The sequence below is a fragment of the Phasianus colchicus genome, unplaced genomic scaffold (genome assembly GCF_987193195.1).
Source record: "Phasianus colchicus unplaced genomic scaffold, bPhaCol1.hap1.1 HAP1_SCAFFOLD_45, whole genome shotgun sequence".
In the NCBI taxonomy this organism is placed as follows: Eukaryota; Metazoa; Chordata; class Aves; order Galliformes; family Phasianidae; genus Phasianus; species Phasianus colchicus.
The window spans coordinates 1,120,295-1,131,126 of record NW_028325225.1 but is presented as its reverse complement, the minus strand read 5'-3'; the positions used below and the strand labels follow the sequence as shown (position 1 = coordinate 1,131,126).

At 52.6% G+C, this 10,832-nt stretch overlaps 1 long non-coding RNA gene across 1 annotated transcript; it reads right to left on the bottom strand.

Annotated features, from left to right (window-relative positions):
* Window positions 1–638: 638 nt before the first annotated feature.
* Window positions 639–3,725, bottom strand: LOC149912019 (uncharacterized). The gene is made up of 3 exons (XR_016462494.1): window positions 2,688–3,725; window positions 1,990–2,085; window positions 639–1,510 (listed from the first exon to the last, which is right to left on the bottom strand). It is a non-coding gene; the product is annotated as an uncharacterized LOC149912019 (long non-coding RNA).
* Between the last annotated feature and the right edge of the window lie 7,107 nt (window positions 3,726–10,832).

Here is a 10,832-nt window from a genome sequence, read left to right as displayed (position 1 = left end):
TAAGTGCTTAAGAATATCGGTAAATAAATAAATAAATAAATAACGTCATCATCAAATTGATTTTGTCATGCTTTTTTTTTTTTTTGAAGGCAACTGAGGTGATGAAAAAGCTGGTGTCAATTGGACAGGAGGGCGCAGTGAAGCCAAGGATGGCGAGGAATGATTAACAATCCTTAACGTTGCAAAAGAAAACAAACAAAAAAACCACCAGTAAAACAACTTCTGTACCTGGCCATGCAACTCTGAGATCCCGTCTGGGTCTCCCGGCGCTTGTAAATATCCACCGGGTCAATTTTGATATCGAGCGATTTGTTGTCAGTTCTTCCATTCACAGTCAATGCCAGGATCTGCCGCCGCAGGGCGTTCTGACCATGGGCACCACTGCTGAACTGTTTCAATATCAGTGGGATTCCCAGGCACGGTTTCAAGGATTTGGTCTACTTTTGACCCAAAGGGAGAATTGATATGAAATGCGAGGTATGCATAAGTCATCATGAGGCGTGTTTCTCAGCATCACCTTTGGGAAACAAAGGATTTTTCATAAAAGTCTCAATACAGCAGTAAAATAGAACACTGTATAAAAACAATGAGAACGCTTTGTGAGCAGGCAAGGAGCTTTACGACCTCTGCCTGGGAAATCCAGAGCCACTTGCCCACAGACTCCTCTTTGGCAGCTGTTCTAGATTCAGCTGAACATTCTGTTCCAGAGCACAACTCAAAACTACAGAGGAAACAAAGGGAGTTCTACATAGGCAGAATAAAAAGAATGCTATGTTTCTTCAGTATTGAAAAACCAACAACAGAAGCCATTCCCCAAATTCCACTGCGGGAAACATAGCGGCAGAGAAGAAAGCATCCATATTTCCCCGAACCAGTGCTCGAAGGAAAAAAGGAAAACAAACAAACAAACAAGTTTTATATGTTACCTGCTTGAAGGCGTATACCACTCTCACTCTTTAAAAGCATTAAAGAAAAAAAAGTAAAATGCATAGAGTAATCTCTTCCAACAACACGTGCATTTGGTCTGGGCAGCAAAGGGCGCAGCTCTGTATCACAAAGAACCGAAGTCATAAGCACCAGGCTCCTAAGTTCCAGCCAAACCAACCAAACGTGCCTATGGACAGGCAGAATCCTTAAGTAGGACAGCCAGTGAAAACGTCAAACAAAGCACCCGATTCTCAGCCTTCTTGTTCCTTTTTGAAAATCCAGAGGTCTCTGTGTTAGCTCCACCTCTAGCCTGTAAAGCCCGAGCTCGCCGTCTGGGGGAAGTCCAAGAAAAGGCTGGGTTATTACAGCGAGTCCCCAGTAGGATTGACATTTTTTCTAGCCTCAGGTCTCAGTTCTTTTACACATGCGAGGTATCTCTCAGGGTCATCTGGTGGTCTTTTGATGAAGGCCACGTCTTTCTTGCTGTGCACACTTGGACCTGGTTCAAGCTGAAGGATGCTTGACTCACTCCAGGCAGTCGTCTTATCAGCCACAACTCAGAAACCTTGCTGACAACACCAAGCTGTGGGGAGCAGCGACACGCCAGCAGTGACATGGGACGCCAACCAGAGGGACCCAGAGAGGCTTGAGCAGCGGGCACAGACAAACCTCATCAGCTTCAACAAATCCAGGCGCAGTGTCTTGCACCTGGGACAAGAGAACCCCCCACTACCAATACATGCTGGGGGATGAAAGGGCTGAGCCTAGGCCCGTCCCAAAAGAGCTGGTGGATGGCAAGCTGTACACGAGCCAGCAAAGTGCCCTCCCAGCCCGGAAAACCAGCCACATCCTGGGCTGCACCAAAAGATGTGCGGTCAGCAGGTGAAAAGAGGTGATCCTGCCCCTCTGCTCTGTGCTGAAGAGGCCTCACCTGGAGTACTGCGTCCATATGAAGAGCCCTCAGTGCAGAAGGGACATGGACCCGTTGGAGCACATACAGAGGACGGCCACAAGAAAAAAAAAAAAAAAAAAAAAAAAGAACCAAAGGATCAAACACCTCACCTGTGAGGACAGGCTGAGAGAGCTGGGGCTGTTCAGCCCGGAGAAGTGAAGGCTCCGAGGTGACCTGGTAACAGCCTTTCGATACCCAAAGGGGAGCTAAAGGAAAGAAGGAGGGAAAATTTAGGTTAGATATAAGGAAAATATCCTTCATAGCAAGGGACAAGGGGAAACGTTTTAAGCTGGGGGAGGGAAGATTTAGGTTGGATGGCAGGGGGAAGTTCTCCACAGAGAGAGCGGTGAGGTGCTGGAACAGCTGCCCAGAGAGGCTGTGGATGCCCCGTCCATCCCTGGAGGTGTTCAAGGCCAGGTTGGATGGGGCCCTGGGCAGCCCGGTCTAGTATGAAATGGGGAGGTTGATGGTCCTGCATGTGGCAGGGGGGGGGGGTTGGAGATCCACGATCCTCGAGGTCCCTTCCGACCCGGGACATTCTGTGACTCTGCGCAGTGACCAGGTTGCCCAGAGATGCGGTGGATGCCCTGTCCCTTCCAAGGTGACACGCAGGGCAACCTGATCTAGCTGTGAATGTCCCTGTTCATTGTGGGTGAGTCGGACTAGATCATCATAAATGGTCGCTTCCGACTCTAAGGAGTCTCTGGTATGATACCTGAAGCCATGTCCACAAAGGACATCGATGGCATGGTGAGCAACCAGGGTAGGTGGGGAAGCCTGTGTGCTCAACAGCTCCGGGGAAACTCACCAAGTAGTCCAGTCGGGAAGATTCACATCAGCCATAGAGCCTCTCTGTGCCAGTCCCAGTATTCAGCACACCAGAGGTACTGCTTCATCACACTGGTGGGTCCCACAGCTGCAGAGCTAGCTATTGAATGGGGGCCAGGGGATGGAAGGAAGAGGGGTGGGGAGGTTGGGTATCATACAGACTAGGAAACTAACAGCATCCCCTGACAATTGGGATGGAGATATCTGGGGTGATCCAGACAAAGTGGTCCAGTAGAAGACAATCCTTTGTTTCCTAGAAAGACGAAGCCAGATCTGCCATAAAAACAGAAAGAACCCTAGGACCCTGGGGTGGTCGGCCACAACGTGCTCTGAGAACTGTGCCCTGACATCTGTTACTACTGACAAATCTGTAAGGGAGGTCTAGGAGAGAACCAGACAAAACAGGAACAGAATACTCGTGTTCAGTATGCTCAAGTAGTGGAGACTGCATTACACTAAGCGAGGATGAAGAAAACGGCCACTGGGGCTGGGGGTTTTCTTAAGCTCAGGTCCCAGCCTGATACACGCACCTCACTCTATCACCAGCTTATTGGGCTGGAAGAATAAACCCCAGGGAGCAAGGCGAGCCCCTTGTGACCCCCATTCCATCTCTAAGTGAGCGTCCCACAGCCATCACCAAACCCACCTGCATACAAGCGATGCATGAACAAGGGATTCATGGCGTTCCATTATCTGCTCCACAGATTTCACAGTGCTTAAACCACTAACTAGAGGAGCCCCAGAAACCCTTAAACCCCATCGAGCTGCAAAACAGAACGGGATCCAAAGAGACACGGAGCATAATTTAAATACGCGCCCTTAAACAATACTCAGCATGGGCGGAATTAATACGTGGCAGAGGAGACACAGAGGGGACAGGGGCAGAGGACACAGGGAGAACACAAAGACACAAGTAGGACACAGAGGGAACGTGTCATAAAATAGGTTGGGACAGTGTGGTAGTTTGGAGTCCCAGGTCGATGATTGTGCAATGAGAGTCATGAAAGAGGAACGGAGACTTCACAAGAAGGTACTGGGCTTGAAAAGAGTTGCAAAGGAAACCTGGAGAATGCAGAATCTCTTTACAGAAAAGCACATTAGCTCCAGGCGTTTCCAGAGTTGCAATGCTCAGTCAGCCAACCAGCATTACCTTGGGGCTGATTGAAGCATTCCAGACATGAGATAAGAGTAAAAGAGAGGAATGAACGTCAGTCTCTTCATTACCAATTCAGAGAAAAGCAGATAACCCCTTCACTCCCCTCAGAGAACAATTGGAAGGCATCATAAGGAGAGGCATAGCGGACATAGCTACTCTAAACCAACTTAGGATCCCCACAGAAAGGCAGAAGCCAAAACCCTGCAAAAAAGAAAGGATCACTTACCTCTTTCCAAGAACCAGAGCTCACCCAACAATCCACAGGAGGCAGTCTCCAGGAAGAAACCCTGCCTTTGGGGCCGCCAGCCCTTAAATGAGGAGAGGGAGGGGCTGGAGCCAGGCTCAGCCTCATCTGGTTCTCTAGGTGCATTGCTTCCACCTGTGCTTGCAGGGCTACACCCCTCACCAGGTGCTCCGTCACTGCTTCAGGCTGTGATCTCAAAGTTCCCATAAAAGCATGAAAAAAAAAAAAAAAGTAATGAAGTAATGACTGGCAGCCAATTGGGCAAGGGGGGAGGGGGGGGTTATCGATGGACAAGCTAGGATGGTCCACATGTTTTGATTCCAGTCTGTCCTCAATGGCAATTGGTGGCATTTCTAATAAATAGGGGAGCACAGATTTCTATACTGATACAGCAAGATGCTGAGAAGCTGCATGTGCAACAAAAGGGCTGAGACTACCGGTGTGAATGGAGCGAGTGCTGTCTGCCAAACTGCCAGGGTCAGCTTTGGCTCCCCAGTGAGAAATCTGTGTCATCTACTTGCACAGCAATTAAAGACCATTGTGAAATTATTTTAGGATTTGGTTCCTCAGTGGGTGAACCTGGCACCTGCCCGCATGGCAGCGTGAAGCCCTTTGGCTCAAACATCGATCCCAAACCCCAAAGAAGTCGGGAGGCTGTAGAGTGCGTACTTCGTGCAGCCCCTGCACTCCTCGAGTCAGAGATCACTGACGTACTGCAGGACCCCATTTCTGTTGCGGCACGACAGGGGATTGCTGAAGTCACTGCAGATTTGGAGAAAAGACAGATCATCTCCAGAATGCACTCCCCATACAAGCGGCCCACGTGTGTGGGGCACAAGCCCCATTCTGGGGGCAATGACCCCCACCTGTGGGGCGCTACCCCCACCCCACTGTCACAGCCGTGTGCGGAGGACACCATCACCCCACTGCGCACAGCCATCAACTTCTCCCAGGACTCCACGCACCCCACAGGCATCCCTGACCCTGCCCTCAACCCCACGGTGACATGGGCACGGAGCGAAGGGGGACAGGTAGTGTGGGGGGAGGTGAGGAGACATGAGGGGACATGTGGGGACACGGGGTTGATGTGTGGGGTCATAAAAAGCCAAAAATGAAACTTGGAGTTGAAGAAAGGCCCTTGGAAAAAAATACATTAAAGTATAAAGAAGACAGAAGCTGCGTGAACATTAATACGGCCCTGTGCTTTCTGCCAACGGGCTTTAATTTCGTTATCATTAAATTTGCTGGGCAGTTACACTTTGGTAATGCGAACATTTAGAAAAGATGCAACGGATGCTGGCAAAAGGAAAAAAAAAAACCTCTTTTTTTACAGCTATTTATAAGCACTTAGCACAGCTCTCCTGGGTTTGGAGAAGTTTCCCTCTTTTTTCTTCGTCTTTCCCCCCACACACCCTCCACTTCTAACTTCGTGTTCTGCCCCCGTCATTACGAGACACAGAGAGAACGAATCGCCAGGGACTGCGCCGCGGGTCCCCGGCAATCCGTCAGAAAAGTTCTTTCCGCGGTCTCTGCTGCCACCTCGTGGCCAATGCGCGGAACTGCCGCTGCCCGCTGCTTAGGCCGGCAAGCGGTATAACGCATGCGCGTAGAAACGCGGAAGTGGCGTTTTAACCGCTCTGCGCAGCTAATCCGCCACTCTCTGTGGTGATCAGTCCTCCAGGTAATAGCGAACACGCGCCCGTCAACTGAAAGATAGCAATTGTTTCGACAAACCACTACGGGGACGGGCAAGCAGCCGATTCTCGGAGCGCCGGCTCAGCGATATTCTCCCCTTCTAATCCAGGATGCCCCTCGTCTATTTCCGCCCTTTTATGCCCGAGCCCACCCGGGAACGGACCGGGTCGGCTCAGGGCTGCCTCTCAGCGCCTCGTGGCACCCAACGTGCTTGCCGCCGCGGTGGAGGAGCAGACGTCCCGTTCCAGCCCCAGCTCTGCACCGCAGCGTTCCTGGAAAAGCAAGTCTCGCGAGAGCAACGCGCACGTGCGAATCTAGGCACTGCGCACGCGGCAGTCTCTCTAGGCACCGCACTACGCAGGCGCGGTTCTCGAGACAACAGCACGGAGTACGGACGCGCGGTTCATGAGAAAGCACAACGCATGCGCCAGTGGTTTAAAAAAAAAAAAAAAAAAAAACCACACACCACTACGCGCGCACTGGATTCTGCTCCGAACGGGGCATGCGCCGGATTCTGCCCGCCACGGCGCATGCGCCTGTCTGTGCCCCGCAATGCGCATGTGCCAAGTGCTCTGCGCACGCGCCAGCTGCAAGAGCGCATTGGGCATGCGCGACCGTTCGCACCGCTCTGCGCATGCGCCAGTCTCGGCACCGCGATGCGCATGCTCTCCTCACGGCCGCAAAACGCATGCGCCATCGTTTGCAGTGCGCATGCGGCAAGCATGTCACCGAACTGCGCGTGCGGCCGCCTTGGCACGGCACTGCGCATGCGGTTCTCGCGCGCGGATTACGGCGTACGCTCGTTTTCGGGCACGCGCCTACGCGTTCGCTTTTTTCGACGCCTCATTGCGCAAGCGGCGGGTGCACGGTCCGCCTAGACAGTACGTTCTGGAAGCAGACCGGGGCATAAAACCGCCCGAGGAAATAGACAAGGAGCATTCTGGATTGGAAAAGAGAGAATAGTGTCGCGGAGCCGGCGGTCCAAGTATTGCCTGCTCACCTGCATCTCAGGGCTTCGAAGAAATGGATGCTATTGGAAAGCTGGACGGCGCATGCGCACTACTTCCCGGAGGACCGAGCATAACGCAGATCGGCGGGGTGCCTGCGCAGAGGAGCAGGACCGTGCGCGCACCACTTCCGGATCAAACACCTCACCTGTGAGGACAGGCTGAGAGAGCTGGGGCTGGGGCAATACATGTTGGGGGATGAAAGGGCTGAGCATACCCAACCCCTTCAAAGCAGTGTCTTTCCACCCCAGTTTTTGGACTGCAGCACCAGCCCCACACAGGGTCCAGCCTTCTCCGGTTTGATCTCGTGCAGGATATTCTTGCAATGTGTGTGACAAAATATACATATATACAGAGCGGGCATTCCTGGGAAGATTTGGCTAGAGGATAAGTGATGCAAACTATCTGAGATCTTCCCCAAGTTAAGTAGAAGGACTCCCCAAAAGAACTATGACAACGGAGTTCACGAAATATAAATATTATCCAATTCTAATGCAGAAACAACATTTGATTCCCACAACACCACCTCCTATCCGTCTCCCTCAGAGATTCCCAGGAGCACCTCAGGCTGCTGCTTTCTCGTGACAGCCTGGCCATCTGCCCCAGCAGCTCCTTAAGCAGAGTACACCTGCAACTAGCTTCCTTTAACTGGCTGGTAGGTATGGTGAGATAGTTCCTTTACGGGAATCGAAATGGAAATCACAATGAGTTGGATGGCATCCTGCTTTTCTTCTCCAGTGCCAGAGAAGTCCACATATTCCAGCACCACAAAAGGTCATGCACACAGCCCAGTGCTGCGGAAGGCAGTTCTGTCCAACACCGCGACGTCTCTGCCACCCAACGCAGCTTGAAGCCACCGTGCCTCAGCCTCCATTTTGAGCTGGGGCCAGAAGGCCGCCCCGCCCTATAGCCCCACCCTCCCTTCATTGTGAGTTAGGCCGGAAGGCTGCACTGCCCAATAGCACTGCAGGCCGCTGCCCCACCCTCCATTACGTGCCAGGCAGGCACACAGCATAGAAGACTGTGGGCGCACCCCCCCACGGCATTCACTGTCTGCGCACCCTTGCGACAGGGACGAGAGGCAGTGGGCGCTACGGGGTCAGGGGCAGCTGTCCTTGCAGGCCCCAGGAAGGAGAGTAGCTTTCAGCGGCCTTCGGCCACAGCTTTTGGAGGCTGAGGGTCTCTTCAGGTCCCTGCGACCATGCCGCAGAGACAGGCAAAGTGCTGCCAGCCCTCTCTGCGCCGGGGCCCGGCCCAGCCCCCTGCCTGCCCCGCACAGCGGGAGGAGCACAGGCGGGAGCTGGAGGCGCTGCGGGCCCAGCTGGAGGGCGAGCGGCTCCGCTCCCAGGAGATGCAGCGCCGCCGGGCCGTCGAGAGACGTGAGCTGCAGGAGGCGGCAGAGCGGGAGCGGCAGCTCCTGGCCGACCGACTGCGCTCCAACTGGGAGCGACAGCAGGCGTCAAAGCTGCAGCGCCTGCGGGAGCAGAGCCAGAGGCAGCGGGAGGCGGACATCCGCCAACTGCTGCAGGTGAAGGAGGCCCAGCTCCGCCAGACGCAGGAGCGGCTGCAGCAGCGGTGCAACAACGCCAACCGCCAGGTACGGGATCTGCTGCGGCAGCTAGCAAAGGAGCTGCTGAGTGGCGAGAGCAGCAGAGAGGCCCACAGACTGCAGCAGGAAGTCCAGCGGCAGCTCTGCAGGAAGCCCTGTGCAGAGCAGGCCGCCCACGTCCTGCGCCTCCAGCGCGAACTGCAGGAGCAGAGGAGACGCTTCCTGCATTACATCCTGGAGCACGGACAGGGGCAGCCGCCCGCCTCCTGCAACGGGGCCAGGGCTGCAGCCGCTGGGCCGCGCACACGGCAAAGGCCAGCCTGCCGTCGGGCTGTAGCAGAAGCGGGTGTTCAGGCTGCAGAGCAACAACAGGCCTGCCCACCTGAGCACAGGGAGCTGCGGGAGCAGAGTGCCCATCTGCTGAGGGCACTGAAGGACTTGCAGAGACAATGCAGCCTCCTTGGAGAGGAGAACTGCCTGCTGAGGAGCAGAAGCTCTCAGCAGATGAGGGAGGAGGTGGAGCGGCTCAAGGACAAGACGCATACGCTCAGCCTCCTTACCAAGCAGCTGCGGGAAACAGTCCGGCAGCTCAAGGAGGCCTCTTCCACATCCAGAGGGGCCGCAGAAAAGGCAGAGGAAGCCAACCAGCTGCAGGGGCAGCATTTGGAAAAGGAGACTGGGAAAAAGCTGGAGCCGCACGGAAATCCAGAACAGGAATGGCTGGAGAAGTCGGGAGGGTGGCTGATGGCAAGCTGCAGCCTGCATTCTCGCAGACGATCACCAGCACTAATTCGAAGATTCATAGCTCGTCACAGCTACAATCCTTTTGAGGGCCCTAATGAGGACCCAGAAAACGAGCTTCCACTGACTGCTGGACAATACCTTTACATCTTCGGAGACATAGATGAAGATGGCTGGTTTCTGGGAGAGCTGACGGATGGCACAAGAGGACTGGTCCCTTCCAATCTGGTGGAAGAAGTTTCAGATGATGACCTGGATACGACTGTGCCTCCACAGCTTCGTGATCTCCTGCTGGATACCGACGATGACGAGCAACTAGGCAGCAGGAGCGGTGGCAGAAAGTGATGGTCACCATCCAGAAATCTGTGTCCGTGTATTGGCTGAGCCTGGGGGATGCGGAGATTCCTCTCCATAATACGGCAGCATCCCATCAAGATTCCATATTTTCATCCACATAGATGAAGAATACCTCCTGCTCCACTTGATGTTCAACTGAAGCATGGTCCATCGGCACAAAGACCTTGAAAATGTATCACTTGTATGACTGAGAATTTACTACATTTGGACTGAAAAAAATCTAAAAAAAATTAAAAAACACCATAAAATAACCAAACTCAAAACGCACGTGTGAAGTCTTCTTGTTTTCTGGCAGTCCGCTTTTGTAAAGGTATGAGGAAAGCAAGAGGCTGAGGAAAGCCTCCAAAGTCTTTCTCAAGCGCACTACCTACAAGTATTGGAATCGAGAGAGAAAGGAATCATTACTGCTTGCTTCTGTTCTTCGGGATACCTGAAGTACCTTGGAAGGCCACACTTCCTGAGCAATATAAACATTCTGTCCCAAAGCAGCTCTTTGACCGTTTCCACTGGGTGATAAGGCATAGCGCTTGCATCATCTGAAGGCACGGACTCAGGTGCCAATCCAAATCCTTAACTGCAGGTCCTTACATTCTATACATACATGCTCAAGCTCCCTCTTGTAATTTTCCATCCATCCCTACGTGTCAGCAGAGCGCTTAACAAGTCTCCTTTAGTCTAGACACCAACTGCGCACACAACTGAGACACAGCTGCACCATTCCTAGAAAAACAGCTTTACAATTTCCCATAATAAAGTACCCGGCTCGCTCATATCCAGCTTACTATAGGACACAGATTTATGCCTTATTTGCCCATCTCTGATATTGATAGCACCTGCCAGCCCCCAGAAATTACTATTTTAACACAAGGCCCAGAGGCAAAAACAACAGAATCCTACTAGAAATCATTCCGGTCAATGAGAATAGTTTTCTGCTGTGCCTGTTTTGAAAACCCATGTAATCAGTGACACGTGAAAATACGTGAACAATAGTCACCGCATCTCTGCGGCACTACCTGAAAATATAAATTTGCTGGAAAGCATTAAGGTTTGAATCTCAGGGTTACCAAGTGCTTTGGTACAAAGCCAGCATTCATCCGCCCTATACCACGGTGAGGCATTAAATTACCAGAAGGAGCAACTCCACCTATTTCACTGATTACACTTTCGTCTTGGCCATACGTAATAGCTCAACTCTCTGCAACCAGCAGAGAAGACTGACCAGGCTTTAGGAAACGACATATTCATTGGCATCAGAGAGAGGCCTTTCTGACACTGACTTTTTTCACACAGCTCAGCTATCTCAAATGCCCACCCCCTGCCCCCTACACCCGGAAAAAAAACAGACAGACCCAAACAAAAAACACTTGCACATTGGA